This window comes from Saccopteryx bilineata, chromosome 3 (assembly GCF_036850765.1).
Source record: "Saccopteryx bilineata isolate mSacBil1 chromosome 3, mSacBil1_pri_phased_curated, whole genome shotgun sequence".
NCBI classification, from domain to species: Eukaryota; Metazoa; Chordata; class Mammalia; order Chiroptera; family Emballonuridae; genus Saccopteryx; species Saccopteryx bilineata.
The window spans coordinates 67,077,999-67,100,068 of record NC_089492.1 but is presented as its reverse complement, the minus strand read 5'-3'; the positions used below and the strand labels follow the sequence as shown (position 1 = coordinate 67,100,068).

The following is a 22,070-nucleotide window of genomic DNA, read 5'->3' as shown; positions in this document are numbered from 1 at the left end:
GCTCTACCACTGACCCAAATGGCCAGGGCCCCTCTTGAATTTTTTGAAGTAGCTTGAGAAGAATGCAAGTTAGTCTGCTTTGAATATTTGGTAAAATATATCTGTGAAGCCATCTGGCCCAGGGCTTTTGATTGTTGGAAGTTTTTTGTTAACTGTTTCAATCTCTTTTGTTGTAATTGGTCAGTTTAAGTTTTCTGATTCTTCCAAACTGATTTTTGAAAGATTATATATTTCAAGGAATTTATCTATTTCATCTAGGTTGTCCCATTTTGGGGCATACAGTTCTTCATAGTATTTTCTTACAATCCTTTGTATTTCTGCTGTGTCAGTTGTTACTTCTCCACTCTCATTCTAATTTTATTTATTTGAGCCCTTTTTCTTTTTTTCTTGGTAAGTCTGATTAAAGGTTCATCAATTTTGTTTAGCTTTTCAAAGAACCAGCTCTTGGTTTCATTGATCTTCTTATTGTTTTTTGTTTTTTGGTTTATTTTTATTTTTTGCCTCTATGTCATTTATTTTTGCTCTGTTCTTTATTATTTCCTTCCTTCCACTTTCTTGGGCTTTACTTGCTGTTCTTTTAGGTGCAAGGTTAAGTTGTTAATTTGAGCTTTTTCTTGCTTCTTACAGGTATGCCTGTAATGCTATGAACTTCCCTTTCAGGACTGCTTTTGCTGTGTCCCATAAAATTTTAATTGTTATATGTTCATTTTTATTTCTTTTAAGAAAATTTTTGATTTCCTTCTTGATCTCATTGTTAACTCATTCATTATTTAATAGCATGCTATTTAGTTTCCAAGTGTTTGAATTTTTTTTAGTTTTTGTATTGTAGTTGATTGATAGTTTCATGCCATTGTGATCAAAGAAGATGCTTAATATAATTTCAATCTTCTTAAATTTATTCAGACTGGTTTTGTGTCCTAACATATGTTCTATCTTAGAGAATGTACCATGAGCACTTGAAAAGAATGTATTTTCTGCTGCTTTAGGGTGAAAGGTTCTGAAGATATCTATTAAATCCAGTTGATCTAGTGTGTCATTTATGGCCACTGTTTCTTTCTTAATTTTCTGTCTGGAGGTCCTATGCATTGATGTTAGTGGGGTATTGAAATCCCCTATTATTATAGTATTGCTGTTGATCTCACCCTTTATGTTCTTCAAAATCTGTTTTATATATTTAGGTGCTTCTATATTAGGCTCATATATATTTATAATAGTTATATCTTTTTGTTGTAATGCTTCTTTTATCATTATTTAGTGACCTTCTTTATCTCTTACTATAGCCTTTTTGTTAAAGTTTATTTTGTCAGATATTAGTATTGCTACCTCTGCTTTTTTTCTTTCTGTTTGTGTGAAATATGTTTTTTCATTCCTTTACTCTCAGTGTATGTGTATCTTTTGTTCTGAGGTGAGCCTCTTGTAGACAGTATATGTACGAGTCCTGTTTTCTTTTCCATGCAGCTACACTATGTCTTTTGATTGGAGCATTTAATCCTTTAAAATGTAAGGTTATTATTGATATGTAGTTGTTTATTGACATTTTATTCTTTAAATCTATAATCCTCTTCATCTATATTTATTTTTTTATTTGCTCTTTTTATAGCAACATTTCCTGCAGTACTGGTTTGGTTGTAATGAATTCCTTGAGTTTTGTTGTTATTTTTTTGTCTGTGAAGCTTTTATTTCTACTTAAATTTTAAATTATAACCTTGCTGGATAAAGAAGTCTTGGTTGTAGGCTCTTCTTCTGGAATACTTTAAATATTTCTTGCCATTTCCTTCTGGCCTCAAGTGTTTCCGCTGAAAAATCCAATGTCATCTTCATGGGGGCTTCTCTATAGGTAATTGACTTCTTTTCCCTTGCTGCTTTTAGTATTTTTTCTTTATCTCCTAACTTTGGTATTTTAATTATGATGTGTCTTGATGTAGGCCTCATTGGGTTTCTTTTTACTGGGACTCTTTGCTCCTTGAACTTGTGTGATTTTTTTCTTCATCTACTTAGGGAAGTTTTCAGCTATAATTTCTTCAAACAGGTTCTCTATTTCTTGTTCTTTCTCCTCTCCTTCAGGAACCCTTATGATGCGGATGTTATTTCTCTTCATATTTTCACAGAGTTTTCTTATATTTTCCTCAAACATTTTGAGCTCCTTTTCTTTTCCTTGCTCTGTTTCTTTGTTTTTATTTATCTTGTCCTCTAACTCGCTGATTTGATTCTTTGCTTCATCCAGCCTGCTATTGATTCTTTCTTTATTTCTGATATTGTAACTGACACTTCTGATTATTTCTTTTATGATAGCAGTGTCCTTTTTGATGCTTGCAATTTCTTTATTTAGGTGCTCATTATGTCCATCTGTTGTAGCTCTGAGATCCTTGAGCATCGTAAAATTTATTATTTTAAACTCAGTATCTGGTAATTTGGTTACTTCCATCTCATTCAGTTCTTTCTCTGGAGATTTCTCTTATTGATTCTTTTTTTTTTTGTATTTTTTTGAAGATGGAAATGGGGAGAGACAGTCAGACAGACTCCCGCATGCGCCCGACCGGGATCCACCCGGCACGCCCACCAGGGGCGACGCTCTGCCCACCAGGGGGCGATGCTCTGCCCCTCCAGGGCGTCGCTCTGCCACGACCAGAGCCACTCTAGCGCCTGGGGCAGAGGCCAAGGAGCCATCCCCAGCACCCAGGCCATCTTTACTCCAATGGAGCCTTGGCTGCAGGAGGGGAAGAGAGAGACAGAGAGGAAGGAGGGGGGGTGGAGAAGCAAATGGGCACTTCTCCTATGTGCCCTGGCCGGGAATCGAACCTGGGTCCCCCACACGCCAGGCCGACGCTCTACCGCTGAGCCAACTGGCCAGGGCCTCTTATTGATTCTTATGGATTACATACCTGTCTTCTTATTTTATCTGTGTGTGATTTGCAAGCTTGTTGGGGTTGTGGGTCTGAGATTGGTATATCAAATGCGGCTCCTCCTCCAGGTCTTGATCCCTCAGCCTCTGCTGGTTGCTTGGCTTTTAATTCTCCTTAACTAGTAAAGCCACTTAAAAGTCTTAATTTCCCTGCTCTTTTCTTGCTGTGCCCAGCATGGAACTTCTGTATTTAAGAGGGGTGTGGGGTGTGGGGGTGGAGTGCATATCATGCTCTTTGACTCCAGTTGAAACTCTATTCAGGAATGAGGAAGGTGTGACCTCTGAGAACCAGAGGTGTGGTCTGCCCAGTTACTCTTTGGGGGCGGGGCATGTTCTCTGTATCATAAAGGGGAGGTGCAGCTCAGGTCCCCCTGGAATCCTAAGTCACTGCCCCTCCCCTTTACTTCCTCCTTTCCGAATGTCTTTCATGGTGATTGGAGCTGGAGAGCTTTTTGGAGGTGTGTCAACTGGCTCCACGCTAGGCTTGTGCTGGACAGAGGGAGCAACCCTCCCCCAGTTATGGCTGCCTTGGCATTGGAGAATGCCTCAGCTCAGGTATTCTCCCCATCACCATTTGTGTCCCTGTGCCTCGATCTCACTCCCCCTCTTCTCATGCAAGTCCATTCTTCTCAGCCCTGTTCACCCCTGGAGCCCCAGGCAAGTGGCTGTGAGTGATATTTCTGTGCTGGCCCTTTAAGGCTGCAACTTCTTCACCAGCCATTTCCCACAGACAGAAATCCCACTCTTGTTCTCACTCAATGCTATCAGGCTGTCTCCTCCAGTCTCTGATTTTCTAGGTTGAGGCTCTGGTCCTGGGACTAAAGACCCCTTCCTCTCAGGGTCTCTCTCTTTGCAATGAGAATTCCTCTGGACCCTCAGCTGCCTCTCACTCCTGAGAGTGGGGGAGTCCCACTAAGTCCCCACACTTCCTACCAGGCTCTGTGTGGTTTCTTCTGTGCTACTTGGTTTTCGAGTCCTGTTCTTTTAGTCCAAAGTTATTGTTTTTTTTATGATGATTGTCCTTAAATTAATTTGTAATCCAGTTTGGTCCTGTGATGTGGCAGTTCATATGTTTGCCTACTCTGCAGCCATCTTGGAATCCCAGAGAGATTGTTTTTTGTACCATATCATATTTACCCATTCATTTGTTGATGCCATATCTTGGCTATTGTGAATAATGCTGTGATAAACATGTTGTATATCTTGTCAAAATCCTGTTTTTATTTCTTTGGGGTATATACCCAGAAGTGAAATTGCTGAATCATATAGTAGATTTGTTTTTAATTTTTTTTGAGAAACTTCCATATAATTTTCCATAGTGGTTTAACCATTTTACATTCTCACTAACAATGTATAAGAGTTCCTTTTTCACTACCTCCAGAGTAGAAATATATGACACACTAATTAATTTGTCTTTTTCTTACTTAATAAATGTTTCTACTTCTCAAATCTTCTCTATACTAAGAAGCATAGTTTATCTTGGATGCCATCAGAAACCCACACAGAAAACTTCACATTTGGACACAGTCACCTTTTGTTTATTAGCCATAGAGCAAGAGATATGGAAATAGCTTGGTTTTGTTAGTCATAAGAGGGGATAGCCAAGGTCACCAGCAGTGCTGATGCTGAAGTGAATCCATTGATGGCATCTTTCCCAATTCTGAAGTCAGTGACATCACACTGAGGGCCAGCACATGCTACAAATCAGGTTCCCTACCCCCTTGAGCAGGCTGTTAATCATCAATCAGCACTGGTTATGACAGAGGTGTGCAGGGTCATTTAACAAATTTATTCTGTGCCTGGTTTGTGCTATATAAAGCTCTGTAAAACACTCTTGCCTCTCTTGCCTGGGTCTAAGGGCAGCATCACTTTCATTAGATTGTTCTTCTCTTTGAAGCTGTCAATTTCTATAATTCTCTGAGCAAAAAATATTTGGAGGGAGATCATAATTTTTCCCTTCAAAGAAGACTATATACATTTAACCAATTTGATACTTATCCTATAACAAAATAAATGTATAACATTATATGTTGGGCACCACATTGTGAAATAAATCTCTTTTTAATTAGTCTAAATTGATATAATGTTCTTAATTTTTTTCTTCTTTTTCATGGTTAACAAAACAGATTTTCTGTTCCTGAGCACTGATTGCTTCTAATAGAAAAATGAAATGTCTCTGCATAAAATTACCTAAGGAAGTTGTATGTGTGTGTGTGTGTTACTAAAGTGGCATAATTATTTAACTATTAAAAATATAGATTTTAGGCCCTGGCCAGTTGATTCAGTGGTAGAGTGTCAGTCCAGCATGTGGAAGTCCCAGGTTCAATTCCTGGTCAGGGAACATAGGAGAAGTGACCATCTGTGTCTCCACCCTTCCCCCTCTTGCTTCTCTCTCTCTCTCTCTCTTTCTCTCCTGCAACCATGGCTTGATTGGAGCGAGTTAGCCCCGGGTGCTGAGGATGGCTCCATGGCCTCACTTTAGGCACTAAGAAGAGTTCAGTTGCTGAGCAATGGAGCCACATCCCAGATAAGCAGAGCATCCTCCCCCTAGTGGGCTTGCCAGGTGGATCCTGGTCTGGGCACATGTGGGAGTCTGTCTCTGCCTCCCCTCCTCTCACTGAATAATAAAAGAAAAAGAAATACAGATTTTAAATTTAAAAAGATTCTCAATTAGAAAAAAAGGTATTAATAAAAAGATGGAACATTATAGGGAAAATGGGGCTGGTCAGATTGTGTAAAATTATATTAACATAGCACACAAAAATGCAAAAGTTCACCATATAATTTTTGTTCTAGATAATCTAAAAAAGGCAAAATAGTTTGGTTTGCCAAGAATTCAGCATGGTAATTAAGGAACTGATACATAAAGCAGAGAAGGAATTCATGTAACTATACAGCACAAAGCAAATCTTCCCATGTGGAATTATTTCCATCTTGTTTTTTATATGATAAGTATGCTTAGACCAGAGTCCTGTCAACTCTTATAACATACTCAACTATTCATCCATTTCCCTCCAAGGCAAATAAATTACTAATTCATTCTTGGACTTTATGAAAATACTATTGTAAAATTAGGCTGACATATGTTGAATATCAAAGCCAGGTACTCTTCTTTTTCCTCTTACAATAAATTCAATTCAGTTGATTAAATATGTTTAATATACTCGGGGTTTAAATTAATTTCATTCAAAATGCTTTTCTGTGCATATTTTTGTTTATAAAAATGGTAAAATTATGCCTTTTGATAAAAAGATGGATACTAAGTGAGTGTTTTCTCAGTTTTGAGTTGGGGATTTGTTTTCACATTTGAGCAGGAAACTACTGCTAGCCTAGGAGAAGCAGGGCAGCTTATAAGGAGTATAGAAGCTAAGAAATAGAACAGAATATGCATTCATTCCTTTGCTTCCAGAGTAGGAGAAAGAAAGAAGTTATTTACCTACAAATTTAAAAATGCATATATTTACCCAAGCTTTTGTCTATGATTTCAGCCATTTTTGCTATAAATTATGGGCTACTGACTGGGGACTTTCGGAAGGACTTTACCAGGAGCTGCATAGTCTTGAGTTCCAATCAGAGGTCCCAATATATAGTATCTCTTCCACTCACTGAAACCATTTCCGCATCTCTGCCTGCTTTGTCTGTTGTATCACAGTGCCTTGGGGCTTAGTGTACATTTCTATTATACTTGAGACTGGACAGGACCATTGTGCAGGGTCTTCACCTGTTAGCTTTTCCAAAAGGGAGGACAGAGCACTGAAAGGAACTAAGGTAGGGAGTACCAGGTGAAATGTATGATGATTTACAAAATTGCACTGCAAGCCTTTTCTGGCCATAATTTTATTAGATGGCTGAGCTCAAGAAGGGGCAAGATGCAGCTGCCTTAATTGGAATAAAACAGGGAGGTAGTGGAGTGAAGGCACAGGGTCAGTGGATGGAAGAAAAATCACAAAAATACAACTTAAAAAAGTCATCATTTATAGTCAATGTTTCAAGATCTAGAATGGTATCATTTAAGATTACAGAAAATTCTTTAAACCTTTAGGCCTTATTAGAACTACAGAGAACAAATCAGTGGTTAATTTCATAAGACACTCTTTATGTATCCTAATTCTTACATATTTGTCAGAAATAAAATTTAACCTCTTGGCATGTTTTAGACCAGACAGGACTGGAGAATCTGTTCATTAGGTCCTAGCTGTTTGGTGTGGCTGTGTTGAGGACACTGCCTAGATGGCCTCCTTAGGATGAAGCCCTCATTATTCCAGCTGCTGGAAGTGTTGAAAGACCATCTCAGCTCCAGAAGTCTCTATAGATTTGGTTGAGGCCTCCTTGGTGACACTGTATCACATTTTACCTCCTCTCTACCCTATCCGACTTACTTTACTGTGTAATACTAGTGATTCCAATCAACCACCCACACTGAATGTCTATCCTAGAGTCTGATTCCTGAGTGGTATCATTGATGAAAACTTGGTCTTACATGGTCTGATGCCTTCCTTTGAAATGGGGCTGCTGAACAGCTCTAGTCACCTGCACAGCTGCAGTGGGGCTCAAGGATTGAGCTAACATTACAGCTTTTTAAAAATGTACACTCATAGCATGAACAGGTGGTGGTGCAATGGGTAGAGCATTGGACTGGGACACAGAGGACCCAGGTTCAAAATCCCGAGGTCGCTGGTTGAATGTGGGTTTATCCGGCTTGAGTGTGGGCTCACCAGCTTGAGCGCGGGGTCACTGGTTTGAGCATGGGATCATAGACATGACCCCATGGTCACTGGCTTCAGCCCAAAAGTCACTGGCTTGAGCCCAAGGTTGCTAGCTTGAGCAAGTGGTCACTTGCCCTGCTGTAGCCCTCCACTACCCCGCCCCCCATCAAGGCACATATGAGAAAGCAATCAATGAACAACTAAGGAGCCACAACAAAGAAATGATGCTTTTCATCTCTTTCCTTTCCTGTCTGTCTGTCCTTATCTGTCCCTCTCTCTGTCTCACAAAAAAAGTATACTTATGTACAGTCACTGTCCTTAAAGTGTGCCTGTTAGGTAAGAGGGGCTCAGTCATGTGCTGTGGTAAAAGTAGCTATTCTCTGAAGGTCAAGCACATGTGTTGAAATGTGTTTACTCAACCTTTATGGAAAATTTCAGGTTGGGGCTCTTGATTTCTTTTCTTACCAGGAAATCTTCATTAAGACTAAGAGAATTCATTCTGGAGGAGGGTCTGGTATTATTAAATTACCAAAGAAGAGGTATTCTAGGCATTAACCTTTTTCTCCTGGGATGTACTTTTAGTGTTATTTAGATTAGTCCATTCTCTTTGCCTGTGGACAAGGCCCACCAGGGGTGAGGACAACGGAGACGCAGAGACCCAACTCCAGAGACCAGGTTCAGTGATGCAGATCCACTTTATTCAGGAAGTAAACTAGCTTATATACATGGGTTCAGCTAATAGGATGTTATAGTAGGGCAAATGGCCAAAATAAGTCAGGAGGCTGCCTGGCTGGTGCTGAGTCATTTCCGTATAGTGGGCGAGCTCCCTTCCAGGGTGTGCCTAAGAGGGTTTCAGGTCCTGGAGTATTCTCACAGCATTGCATCAGCCACAGCTGTTAGGAATGCACTCTGCACTCTACCTGCATTTGCCCATCATCACGCCTGTAAATCCAAAGATATTGGAATGAGTAGTCTCTTTTAGGTCACATCTTAATATATCTATTCAAATCCTTCTAGACAAGAGGGAATACACAACTGTTGGGGAAGAAACAATAAAAATCTGCTCCAAGGTAGCCTTTTGTATTTATTTACTCAAGCAAAGAAGAAAATTATAGCATCTTTCACAAAAAATAAAATGGTATATAAGTTTTCCTTTCTAGTAACATTTACTACTATAAAGACAAACGCTAAATCAAAATAGTATCAATGATGTAACAAATGATTAAAATGGAAATTGCTTCAATCATCATCCTTTTTTAAAAAAAATTTATTTATTAAATTTAATGCAGTGACATTGATAAATCAGGGTACATATGTTGAAAGAAAACATCTCTAGATTATTTTGACATTTGATTGTGCTGTATACCCCTCCCCCAAAGTTAAATTGTCTTCTGTCACCTTCTATCTGGTTTTCTTGTGCCCCTCCCCTCCCCCAACCCCTCTCTCCTTTTTCGCCCCATCCCCCTTTCCCCCACTCCCCACCCCTGTTGCCATCACATTCTTGTTCCTGTCTCTGAGTCTCATTTTTATGTCCCTTCTATGTATGGATTCATATAGTTCTTAGTTTTTTTTTCTGATTTACTTATTTCACTCTGTATAATGTTATCAAGGTCCATCCATGTTATTGTAAATGATCCAATGTCATCATTTCTTATGGCTGAGTAGTATTCCATAGTATATATGTACCAAAGCTTTTTAATCCACTGGTCCTCTGACAGACACTTGGGCTGTTTCCAGATCTTTGCTATTGTGAACAATGCTGCCACAAACATGGGGGTGCATTTCTCCTTTTGGAGCCGTTCTATGGTGTCCTTGGGGTATATTCCTAAAAGTGGGATAGCTGGGTCAAAAGGCAGTTCGATTTTCAGTTTTCTGAGGAATCTCCATACTGTTTTCCACAGTGGATGCACCAGTCTGCATTCCCACCAGCAGTGCAGGAGGGTTCCCTTTTCTCCACATACTCGTCAGCACTTATTGTGTGTTGTTTTGTTCATGAGCGCCATTCTGGCTGGTGTGAGGTGATATCTCATTGTGGTTTTAATTTGCATTTCTCTAATGATTAGTGATGTTGAGCATTTTTTCATATGCCTATTGGCCATCTGTATGTCCTCTTTGGAGAAGTGTCTATTCATCTCTTTTGCCCATTTTTGGATTGGATTGTATGTCTTCCTGGTGTTGAGATTTACAAGTTCTTTATAAATTTTGGTTATTAACCCCTTATCAGACGTATTGTCAAATATGTTCTCCCATTGTGTAGTTTGTCTTTTTATTCTGTTCTTGTTGTCTTTAACTTTGCAAAAGCTTTTTAGTTTGATATAGTCCCATTTGTTTATCCTGTCTTTTATTTCACTTCCCCGTGGAGATAAATCAGCAAATATATTGCTGCGAGAGATGTCAGAGAGCTTACTGCCTATGTTTTCTTCTAAGATGCTTATGGTTTCATGGCCTATATTTAAGTCTTTTATCCATTTTGAGTTTATTTTTGTGAGTGGTGTAAGTTGGTGATCTAGTTTCATTGTTTTGCAGGTAGCTGTCCAATTTTTCCAACACCATTTGTTAAAGAGGCTGTCTTTACTCCATTGTATTTCCTTACCTCCTTTGTCAAATATCAGTTGTCCATAGAACTGTGGTTTTATTTCTGGGTTCTCTGTTCTGTTCCATTGATCTATATGCTTGTTCTTATGCCAGTACCAGGCTGTTTTGAGTACAATGGCCTTGTAGTATAACTTGATATCAGGAAGTGTGATACCTCCCACTTTATTCTTTTTTTTTAAAGATTGCTGAGGCTATTCGTGTTCTCTTTTGGTTCCATATAAATTTTTGGAATATGTGGTCTATATCTTTGAAGTATGTCATTGGTATTTTAATTGGTATTGCATTGAATTTATAGATTGCTTTGGGTAAAATAGACATTTTAATGATGTATATTCTTCCTAACCATGAGCACAGTATATGCTTCCACTTGTTTGTATCTTCCTTGATTTCTTTTATCAATGCTTTGTAATTTTCTGAGTACAAGTCTTAGTCTCCTTGGTTAAGTTTACTCCTAGGTACTTTATTTTTTTCGTTGTAATTGTGAAGGGGATTATTTCCTTAATTTCTCTTTCTGACTGTTCATTGTTGGTGTATAAAATGCCTGATTTCTGAGTATTGATTTTATATCCTGCCACTTTGCTGAATTCATTTATCAGGTCCAGTAGCTTTTTGACTGAGACTTTAGGGCAGGGGTCCCCAAACTATGGCCCGCGGGCCACATGCAGCCCCCTGAGGCCATTTATTCGGCCCTCGCAGCACTTCCGGAAGGGGCACCTCTTTCATTGGTGGTCAGTGGGAGGAGCATAGCTCCCATTGAAATACTGGTCAGTTTGTTGATTTAAATTTACTTGTTCTTTATTTTAAGTATTGTATTTGTTCCCGTTTTGTTTTTTACTTTAAAATAAGATATGTGCAGTGTGCATAGGGATTTGTTTATAGTTTTTTTTTTTATAGTCCGGCCCTCCAATGGCCTGAGGGACAGTGAACTGGCCCCCTGTGTAAAAAATTTGGGGACCCCTGCTTTAGGGTTTTCTATATACAATCATATCATCTGCAAATAATGATAGTTTTACTTTTCTTTTCTAACTTGAATGCCTTTTATTTCTTCTTCTTGTCTGATTGCTGTGGCTAGGACTTCCAGGACTATGTTAAATAAGAGTAGTGAAAGGGGGCATCCCTGCCTTGTTCCTGAACTTAAGAGTATTGCTTTCAATTTTTGCCCATTGAGTATGATGTTGGCTGTGGGTTTCTCATAGATGGCTTTTATCATGTTGAGGTCTGTTCCCTATATTCCCACTTTGCTGAGAGTTTTGATTATGAATGGATGCTGAATTTTATCAAATGCTTTTTCTGTATCTATTGAAATTATCATATGGTTTTTCTCCTTCTTTTTGTTATGTGATGAATCACATTGATTGATTTATGAATATTGTACCAGCCTTGCCTCCCCAGAATAAATCCCACTTGATCATAGTGTATGATTTTTTCCATATATTGTTGGATCCAGTTTGCTAACATTTTGTTGAGGATTTTAGCATCTATATTCATCAGGGATATTGGCCTATAATTTTCTTTCTTGTGTTGTCTTTGCCTGGTTTTGGAATCAGAATTATGCTCGCCTCATAAAAGGAGCTTGGAAGTCTTCCTTCCTCTTGAATTTTTTGAAATAGTTTGAGAAGGATAGGAGTTAGTTCTTCTTTGAATATTTGGTAGAATTCCATTGTGAAGTCATCGGGCCCCGGACTTTTTTTTGTTGGGAGTTTTTTGATAACTGTTTCAATCTCATTTGTTGTAATCGGTCTGTTTAGGTTTTCTGATTCTTCCAGATTGATTTTTGGAAGATTGTATGTTTCAAGGAATTTGTCCATTTCTTCTAGATTGTCTAGTTTTTTGGCATACAGTTCTTCATAGTATTTTCTTACAATATTTTGTATTTTTGTTGTGTCAGTTGTTATTTCTCCTCTCTCATTTCTAATTTTATTTATTTGAGTCCTCTCTCTCTTTTTCTTGGTAAGTCTAGTTAAAGGTTCATCAATCTTGTTTACCTTTTCAAAGAACCAGCTCTAGTTTCTTTGATCTCTGTATTGTTTCTTTAGCCTCTATGTCATTTATTTCTGCTCTGACTTTTATTATTTCCTTCCTTCTACTACATTTGGGCATTACTTGCTGTTCTTTTTCTAATTCTTTTAGATGCAGTTGTTTATTTGAGCTTTTTCTAGCTTCTGAAAGTGTGCCTGTAGTGCTATGAACTTCCCTCTCAGTACTGCTTTTGCTGTGTCCCATAAATTTTGAGTTGTTGTATGCTCATTGTCATTCGTTTCTTCAAATTTTTTTATTTCTTCTTTGAACCCACTTTTAATCCATTCATTATTTAACAACCTGCTATTTAGTTTCCATGTGTTTGAGAATTTTTGAGCTTTTTTGTTGTGGTTCATTTCTAGTTTCATGGCATTGTGATCGGAGAAAGTGCTTGATATGATTTCAGTCTTCTTAAATTTGTTGAGAGCACTTTTGTGCCCTAACATGTGGTCTATCCTAGAGAATGTACCATGAGCACTTGAAAAGAATGTATATTCTGCTGCTTTAGGGTGAAAGGTTCTGAAGATATCTATTAAATCAAGCTGATGTAGTGTTTCCAATAAGTCTGCTGTTTCTTTGTTAATTTTCTTTCTTGAGGATCTATCTAGTGATGTTAGTGGGGTATTGAAATCCCCTACTATTATAGTATTGCTGTTGATTTCACCCTTTAAATCCACGAAAGTCTGCTTTATATATTTGGGTGCTCCTATATTAGGTGCATAGATATTTATAATAGTTATATCTTCCTGTTGGATTACTCCCTTTATCATTATGTAGTGGCTTTCTTTATCTCTTACTATATCCTTTGTTTTAAAGTCCAATTTGTCTGATATAAGTATTGCTACCCCAGCTTTTTTTTCATTTCCATTTGCATGAAATGTTTTTTCCCATCCTTTTACCTTCAATCTATGTGTATCTTTTGTTCTAAGGTGTGTCTCTTGTAGACAACATATGTATGGGTCCTGTTTTCTTATCCACGCAGCTACCCTATGTCTTTTGATTGGATCATTTAATCCATTTACATTTAAGGTTATTATTGATATGTAGTTGTTTATTGCCATTTTCTTCTTTAAAGGTGTATTCCTTTTTTGCTATATTCTTTTCCCACTTTGGTCTGTTTACAACAGGCCCCTTAACATTTCCTGCAGCATTGGTTTGGTTGTAATGAATTCCATGAGTTGTTTTTTGTCTGGGAAGCTTTTTATTTCTCCTTCGATTTTAAACGATAGCCTTGCTGGATAAAGTAATCTTGGTTGTAGGTTCTTGTTCTGCATTACTTTGAATATTTCTTGCCATTCCCTTCTGGCCTCAAGTGTTTCTGTTGAGAAGTTGGATATCATCCTTATGGGGGCTCCTTTGTAGGTGATAATTTTTTTTTCTCTTGCAGCTTTTAATACTTTCTCTTTATTGCTTAGCTTTGGTATTTTAATTATGATGTGTCTTGGTGTAGGTTTCTTTCGGTTTCTCTTTAATGGAGTCCTCTGTGCTTCTTGGACTTGTGAGAGTTTCTCTTGCATTAATTTAGGGAAGTTTTCAACTATGATATGATTGAACAAAGTCTCTATCTCTTGTTCTTTTTCTTCTTCTTCAGGAACCCCTATGATGTGGATGTTATTTCTCTTCATGTTATCACAGAGCTCTCTAAGAGTTTCCTCTGACTTTTTGAGTCTCTTTTCTTCTCTGCTTTCATGCCTTCATTCCAGTTGTCCTCCAACTCGCTGATTCAATCCTCAGCTCTATCTATCCTGTTTTTAATTCCTTCCATTGTGGTCTTTATTTCTGATATTGTATTTGTCATCTCTGATTGATTCTTTTTTATACTTGCTATTTCTTTATTTAGATGTTCATAATGACCATCCATTGTTGTTCTAAGATTCCTAAGCATCCTTACAATCATTATTTTGAACTCCGCATCTGGAAATTTGACTATTTCCATATCACTCAGTTCATCTCCTGAAGGTGTCTCTTGTGGTTTCATTTGTATTGCACTTCTTTGTCTTCTCATTGTCTGTTTTTGGGCATTTTATTTGTAGAGTTTGTTGAGTCTAGGCTTGGTGTTATCTGCCTCCAGTTTTCAGTTGTGTTATTTCTAGGTCTTCTTGGGTTGGTATCAGCTGTTATCTGTAATTCACTTTCGGATATGGGCAGCTTTGAAGTCTTGATTTGTTTGTTTTCTTAACAGGTGATAGTCTTGTTTACTGATCTCAGCAGGGGGCTTCCTTGAAACTGTATCCAGGAATGCGATGGGTGTAACCTGAGTCTCTGAAGGCCACTTTAGCCAATTAATCTCTCTGGGGGCAGGGTGTTTTCTCAGCTTCAGTAGGGGAAGGTGTATCTCTGATCTCCATGGAGACCTGAGTTACTGCCCCTCCTCCCCACTTCTTGTTTTCAGCTGTGTCTTGTTGCATTGATTGGAGCTGGATAGATGTCCGGAGATCTCTGATCTGGAAGCAATTCAGCTCTGTTTTGTGAAAGGTTCAGTCCCTCCCCCAGCTATGGCCGCCTCCAGCACGGATGAGTCAGCTTTTTTAGGTCGTCTCCTTCATTCCTTAGCCTCTCACAGTCTGTCCCTTTCTCTTTTCTTTCCACTTGGGAGATAAGCTAGTCTTTTCAACACACCTCGCTCCCTGGTCACCAGGCAAGTGGCTGTGAGCAGTAGTTTCTGCTCTTTTCCCTTGTGTGAGATCCCCTCTGGGCTCTCAGCCTTACCCCTCCTCCGTTCCTGTCAGCAGGGGAGATTCAGGCACTCCCTACCAGGTTTGTTGTGGCTTCTACTTTGCTCCTTGGTTGTTGTTTTTTTTTTTTTTTTACTGTTTTTTTTTTTTCATTTTTCTGAAGCTGGAAATGGGGAGGCAGTCAGACAGACTCCTGCATGCGCCCTACCGGGATCCACCTGGCATTCCCACCAGGGGGCAATGTTCTGCCCCTCTGGGACATCGCTCTGTTGCATCCAGAGCCATTCTAGCGCCTGAGGCAGAGGCCACAGAGCCATCCCCAGCACCCGGGCCATCTTTGCTCCAATGGAGCCTTGGCTGCTGGAGGGGAAGAGAGAGACAGAGAGGAAGGAGAGGGGGAAGGGTGGAGAAGCAGATGGGCGCTTCTCCTGTGTGCCCTGGCCAGGAATCGAACCTGGGACTCCTGCACGCCAGGCCGACGCTCTACCGCTGAGCCAACCAGCCAGGGCTGCTCCTTGGTTTTTGAGAGCTGTTCTTGTAGTTCAGAGTTGGTTTTTCATGCTGATTTTTCCTAAATTGATTTGTATTCCAGTTTGGTGGTGAGAGCTGGGCATCTGTGCATCCACCTACTCCACTGCCATCTTTTCAGTCCCATCCTTTTTTTCTTAAAAACTTATTCAAGTTTCTTTGCTTAATACCTTTAGTGAGATATTTATAAATTTTTCTTTTGAAAATAATACACATATTAAGACATTCTTTTTTCCCTTGAGTTTAGTCCTCTATCTGAATGTCTAAGTTGTCAGAGTTTATATTCTGGAGTATTTAGATATACCTCTCTCCTTCATTCTTTTTATTTTTCTGTATTTTTCTGAAATTAGAAGTGGGGAGGCAGTCAGACAGACTCCTGCATGTGCTTGACTGGGATCCACCAGGCATACCCACCAGGGGACAATGCTCTTCCCATCTGGTGTGTTGCTCCGCTGCAGCCAGAGCCATTCTAGTGCCTGAGGTGGGAGCCACGGAGCCGTCCTCAGTGGTTAGGCCAACTTTGTTCCAATGAAGCTTTGGCTGTAGGAGGGGAAGAGAGAGATAGAGAGAAAGGAGAGGCGGAAGGGTGGAGAAGCAGATGGGTGCTTCTCCTGTGTGCCCTGGCCAGGAATTGAACCTGGGACTTCCACATGCCGGGCCGATGCTCTACCGCTGAGCCAACCGGCCAGGGCCTCCTTCATTTTTTATGCCCTTTCCCATCCTCTTGGGCCTTGTCTCTGTTGGCTTGCTTTACCAGCTGTCTCCTTCACTCATGTAAGCCATTGGAACTAAGTACAAGATTTTTTTTCCTTCTTTTCTTTTATAAGTCCTAAGGTTTTAATGTAAAATTTCTACTCTTCTACCATGTAATTTATAATTTTCTGAACTTTGGTTCTGTTTTTTTGGAAATTATCGTTAGGAAAAGTCACTCATAATTTTAACAATTTGCATATACTGAAACAAAACTTCTTGTAACTGCCAAACAAATGGAAAGAAGTAAATTGATATACACACACATCCTTTCTCCTTTTTGCATATTGTATGGCCAGTGGCCGCCATCATGGCCATGCAGGTTCTCATTGGATTTGGGCAGATGGTAAAGAAACAGTAGAGCAAAACATGGTGAGCCATTGTGTTTACTGAAGTCTCGTACCGGCAGAAGAGCCAACAGGCAGGGAAGACCGCTTCCCTCTCATTTAGAGCTCCCAAAGCCCTGACTCATTCTCTAGTTCCACAACCCTGAAAACCTTCTCTGATTCCTCCTGGAATCAAAGGCCCCCACCAGTCTCAGTGGAGCTCTCAAAGCTCCTCAGTTTTGGTTCCACATCAGCACTCTTTCCTCTCTTCCTGCAAAACCCAGGCTGGGGAAAAAAATTCTTTCTCCAGCAAACATTAGCAATACAATGGCCCCTCCTAAACAGGAGGATAATCTGTAATTTCCAATCTGCCCTCCTGAGGGCAAGCACTGCAGCTTTGCACAGACTACATATAGATGGTACTGCCCAGGCCAATACAAAATATAAGTGAGCAAACCTAAACAACACATTTTACAAACTTATTAGCCCAACACATATATTGTTAATTTTATGTAAAATGCTTTTTCTTAGTGTGTCCACCTGGAAAAATAAAAGCCCACTTATATATGACTACTTCTTTATACCTTCCCACACATGCCTGTATTTTCCTGACAAAATTAATGAACCATCTCTGCCTTGAGTAGATTTATTATGATGTCAGCTACCTCTTGCATACTAATAATAATAATTATTACTTTATGTTTTTATTTTTACTTGTCTTCCTCCTAATAGACTCTGGGATTCTTGAGATAAAAATTTATGTACCAGTCATCTTTGTATTTCCAATGTCTAGCCTAGTTCAGAGTATAGGTAAGATGACCAGCGAATACTGGAAAAATAAGTAAAATGTGTCTAATTAAGATGGTGAATGAGACTATTTTCTATGGATGAAACCACTATGAATTAGTAGATAATAAATATTCTTATTTTAAAAATATTAAGGCCCTAGATGATTGAAAAATAGTAGTTGTACTGTTATTAATAAACCAACACCTTTGTACTACATTTATTTTTGGAAACCCCTATCCCAAAATCTGTCTACAGAAAACATCAATTTGGGAAGAGTTTCTAAAGGAGAAATAAAAAAATTATAGAAGATTAGACACGGTTTAAAAACCCATGCACCCTATGGGACACCTTTATGCTCAAGATTTGCTTAAGAGGAGCTGCACCTATATTTTTAGAGAAGTTAATGCATTCCTATATGTAGGAATAATAGATGAGTGTATCTAATGGCTCTTGTTTTCTCATGCTTAGCCATGTACCATGCTTTGCTTGCCTTTCTTGTTCTTACAAAGGAAGGACAAATAATAGCAGGGGAATTAGATGCGACAATACACGCCTCTCTTTCAATGGGATTCTAATCCATTAAATTATAAACCCAGGCTTCATCCTCATTATAATTTTCCACATGGACCACGGACCACCAGGTGCAATCTGACATTTGTCTTTTGTTTGGGAGTGGCAAGATTCAGGAGATTCTTGGCTGTTAAATTTACTCAAAATGAATGACAGAATTTTGTAACTGGAAACAGCTCTTATGTCATTAAACTGACTTTCTCATTTGAAAAGCAATCAGAAATCTTAGACCTTTTTGTGATTTGTACATGGTTGTAGAGATGGACCCATGGCATTATCTTTCCATTACACTAAGGTGACTTTATCATGTCAAATTTATTGCCCTTTAAATACTGAGAATGGCTAAATCGTGTAGGAGCTAGTACCTAAATTTATTTGGTATTTCTATTATGATCAACATTATTCTTTCCCTCTATGTAGGCAGATTAATGGCCACCCAAAGATTTCCATTCCCTAAGCCACAGAATCTCAATGTGTTAGCTTTTGGAAAAAGAAAACTTGTAGATGGAATTAAAATCACAGACCTTAAATATGTAGATTGTTAGGCAGGCCCAATGTCATTATATGGGCCTTTCAAAGTGGCAGAGGAGGGCAGAACAGCAAGTCAGAGAAGTGAGACAAAAGAGGAAGAAGACATTTGAAGCCCCAGGCCAACTAACTCCACAGATTGGAAAGGTCCAAGGTGCCTGAAGGTTTTTGTCTGAAGCCAAGGGCGGCTCCAAGGAGTCCTGGTAGAACCATGTGGCTCAGCAGTTTGTGATGGGACAACTGAGTGTTTCTCTGTGCCCTGGTGGAACTGCTGCCACACACAGCAACACTCCAAACCAACATCTTTCACAAAGATCCAGATGTGAGCCTGGTGCCTGTCTTCCTCCTGAGGGAGTTGTCCATTGAAGACGGAAGGAAGAAATCCAAATCTTCACTCTACAATCAATGGCACCTGTTCTTCCTTTTGATGGGTCCACTGCTACTCCTCCTGGGAACTAAGGTGGAAAACCTGGAGTCCATGCTGGTATGCATGCAGTGGACAGGCTTGCTCTGGGCTCCAGCTTACATTCTTATTTCTTCTTCTCCTATATCCCCTTCTAAGTGTTCCCAGGGCTCTGTCTTTCTTCCTGGCTTTCAGGGTCCTAGACAGCCACTGTTTATGTGCATCACATAGATGAATCATATCCTCAAGGAGACTGGCCACAAGAAGCACTGGGGCTGGGCTGGCTCTCAGTGGGTTGTGCCTGCAACATGGAGTCCTCTCTCTCCATTGACTGGCTCAGTGGCACTTCAACTTTCAGATTGAGCACCACCTCTTCCCAACGATGCCTAGGCACAACTACCACAGGATGGCATGGTCAGTCAAGGCACTGTGGGCCAAGCACAGATGCAGCTACCAGGTTGTATGGCCAGTTGCCATGGCCACCATCATAGCCTCCCAGCCTGTGCACATTCGCATTAGATTTGGACAGACGGTAATGAAACAATGGAGCCACGAACTGGTGGGCCATCATCTTTAATTCTAACTTGCACCTGGTGGGCAAGTAAAAACACACACTGGGCTCCAAAATTCACTCACTCAGTGCTCACAAAGCTACTAACTTTATCCGAGTTTCCTAGAGTCAAAGGTTTCTAGCTCACTAGACTTATTCACCTCTGTTCCCTATCTCCTTCCTTCTCCCTGCATAAACTCTGCATCAACTGGCTTCTCACTCAGCACTCCACCATCTTGGCTGCTTCTCCTGGCCTCCTCCATGTGGCCTTTCTCTGCTCTCCTCTCTGCTCCCTCCTCTAATGCTAATCTCAGGAACCAAGAGAGCAAGCTCCAGTCTGCCCCACTTTATAGTGTAGAAATCAAAACCTTTAATCCAACATACAAATAAGGAAGTCTCTAATACAAAGTCACTTATCTAAGGCATGATGGGATTGTACCACCCCACATCAGAAAGGGTGGGAAAGGCTTAGTCCTAAAACCAAGCCCCAGGCTACAAGGATCCTGCCTGTCCACACCCCTCCCCCAACACACATTAATATCATCTGGCAACAGCTTCCACGTGGGCAGTGCCATCTTTAACAAAGTGAGCATAATATATTTTATCTGCCCAACACAGGTGAAATCCTGCCTCACTGCCCTGGAAGTCATCATTAGGCTTCAGAAAAAGTCTGGTGATGCCTGGCTGGAAGCCTCCCTCTACGAGGGAAGGCGGCATCCAGGGCCCCAGCAACCACCAAGCCAACTCAAGGAGGCTCAACAGCACCACAGCCCCCACATCTGGGCTTGGGGGGCCCTGCTGACCTCCTGATCCTGCCATCTCCCCTTTGGTCCCCTTGCCTGACTGCCCGGCAGACTGGACAAGGGCTAAGGGGAATAATGCATGAAACAACATCATGAGCATGGCATGTTTTCCTGGAACAAAAATGTAGGAAAAAGTGTTATTTTTATATAAAAACAAACCCAGATACATATAAAAGCCACAAGCCAAGATATGCAATCTTTAGAAGCTGGAAAAGACAAAGAGAGAGATTCTCATTTTAGCCTCCAGGGGGACAGAGCTGATCTCTTGATTGTGGCCTTGTGAGATGTGAAGCAAGGAAATCAACTGAGCCCAGGAACTGACCATGAAGTATGTGTCCATTTGTTACTGGATCAATGGAAACTAACACATCTTTCTCCATTTCCTTCATCTCCTCTATTTCCACACCCTCCTCATAAACATCATTACCATCATCATCGTCATCATCACCACCATTGTCCCCTTTTATGGTATACCTATTAAATGGGAGGCACTGGGTTTCGTGTTTCATATCCATCGTCTCTGATCTTTACAACACTCCTACAAGCTAGATGTTGTTAACTCCTTTTGACAAACGAAGAGGCAGAATGCTGGAAAGTTAAGCAAAGCTAAGAAGAATAGGATGCTAGAGAGCTAGCTCTGGAGGAAAAATTACTCCAACTTTCTAGGTAGGCCAAAGCTATTATTCTGGATTGTCTATTTCCAATGTAACTTCTTTATGAGGGATTTAGAAAGACTGAAAAAAAAAAACTCTTTTGAATTGATAAACTCTGATACTTGGGCAAGTAATTATCAGCAAGGTTTAGCAGTGAAGAAAGATTAAATATGTATTTATAAACTTAAATTTTAAATTAAAAAAATTTAGCCATATATATCCAAATGAACATGGTATTTTACATGCTCATATTTCATTAGAGCAGGGATCTCAAACTCGTTGCCATGCGGCCCGCCCACCAATTTTGTGCGGCCTGCAGACTAATCAAACTTCGTGGATTAATCTGCGGGCCAGTCTGCGGGCCGCACAAAATTGGTGGGTGGGCCGCATGCGGCCCGCGGGCCACGAGTTTGAGACCTCTGCCTTAGAGTATGCAATGTAATAAACATTCCATATATAAGCCTAGAGATTATTAAAATTACATGATATTGCAAGAAGCTTTTGCTGATTAGAGAAGGAGGTTTTCTAATCTCTTCTTTAACTGATCTAGAATTTAATTTGCATTGGCTAAGCACTGCTATGTGTTGACATCATCTGAATGAATTGGGTGAAAATATGTATTCTAGTCTCAGAATGTTGAAATGATTAAAAATATGCAGGTAATTGACACTTACTAAATACTTTTTACTGATGGTTTCTGAATCTGTAGATTGCAGGGTGGCCTGGAGACTGTGAGTCTGTACTACTCCCTATGGTACCTGGTAGGAGGTGTCAGATGGAATTCTAGAGTTCACCTCAGAGTTAGTAGAGGTTAGAAAGGGGACCTGGTGAACATCCTAGACTGTATGGAACCTAGAAAAGGAAATAAGTAAAAGGCAGATGAAAGGCTCATAGAAACAAAAACATATACACTGAGAGTGTATGGAACTGACCTAGAAAAAAGACAAAATATTCAGCACAGAGGTGTCAGGAAAGGTACCTGTAACCTAAAGAAAATCAGTTTGTTGTTTCAGTCCACAAAGTTTAGGATGACTTAAGTTAAAAACCAAAGAATGAAAGAGCTGGGATTTGGTTCTACTTCTTCCTGATATTGAAGTTCATTTGATTTTAACTGGGATACTGTAATTTTGAAGATATATAGAATTCTAGTCAGGAAGATGAAAGACTTTCATTTATGCTGTGAAATCCTGGGTCTAGCCCTTAAAGAACAGGGAAGATGGGGCAGAGATGGATCAGGTTCATGTTGGGCAGAACCCCTCTCGGAAATGCAGGC

General features: G+C 39.9%; 2 pseudogenes; one reads left to right on the top strand and one right to left on the bottom strand.

The window, feature by feature from the left end:
- The window catches only part of LOC136329792 (large ribosomal subunit protein eL42-like), a 68,089-nt pseudogene extending 59,983 nt beyond the window's left edge, over positions 1-8,106 (bottom strand).
- Positions 8,107-8,368: 262 nt separating this feature from the next.
- LOC136329791 (fatty acid desaturase 3 pseudogene) lies at positions 8,369-20,151 on the top strand (annotated as a pseudogene).
- The last annotated feature ends 1,919 nt before the right edge of the window (positions 20,152-22,070 follow it).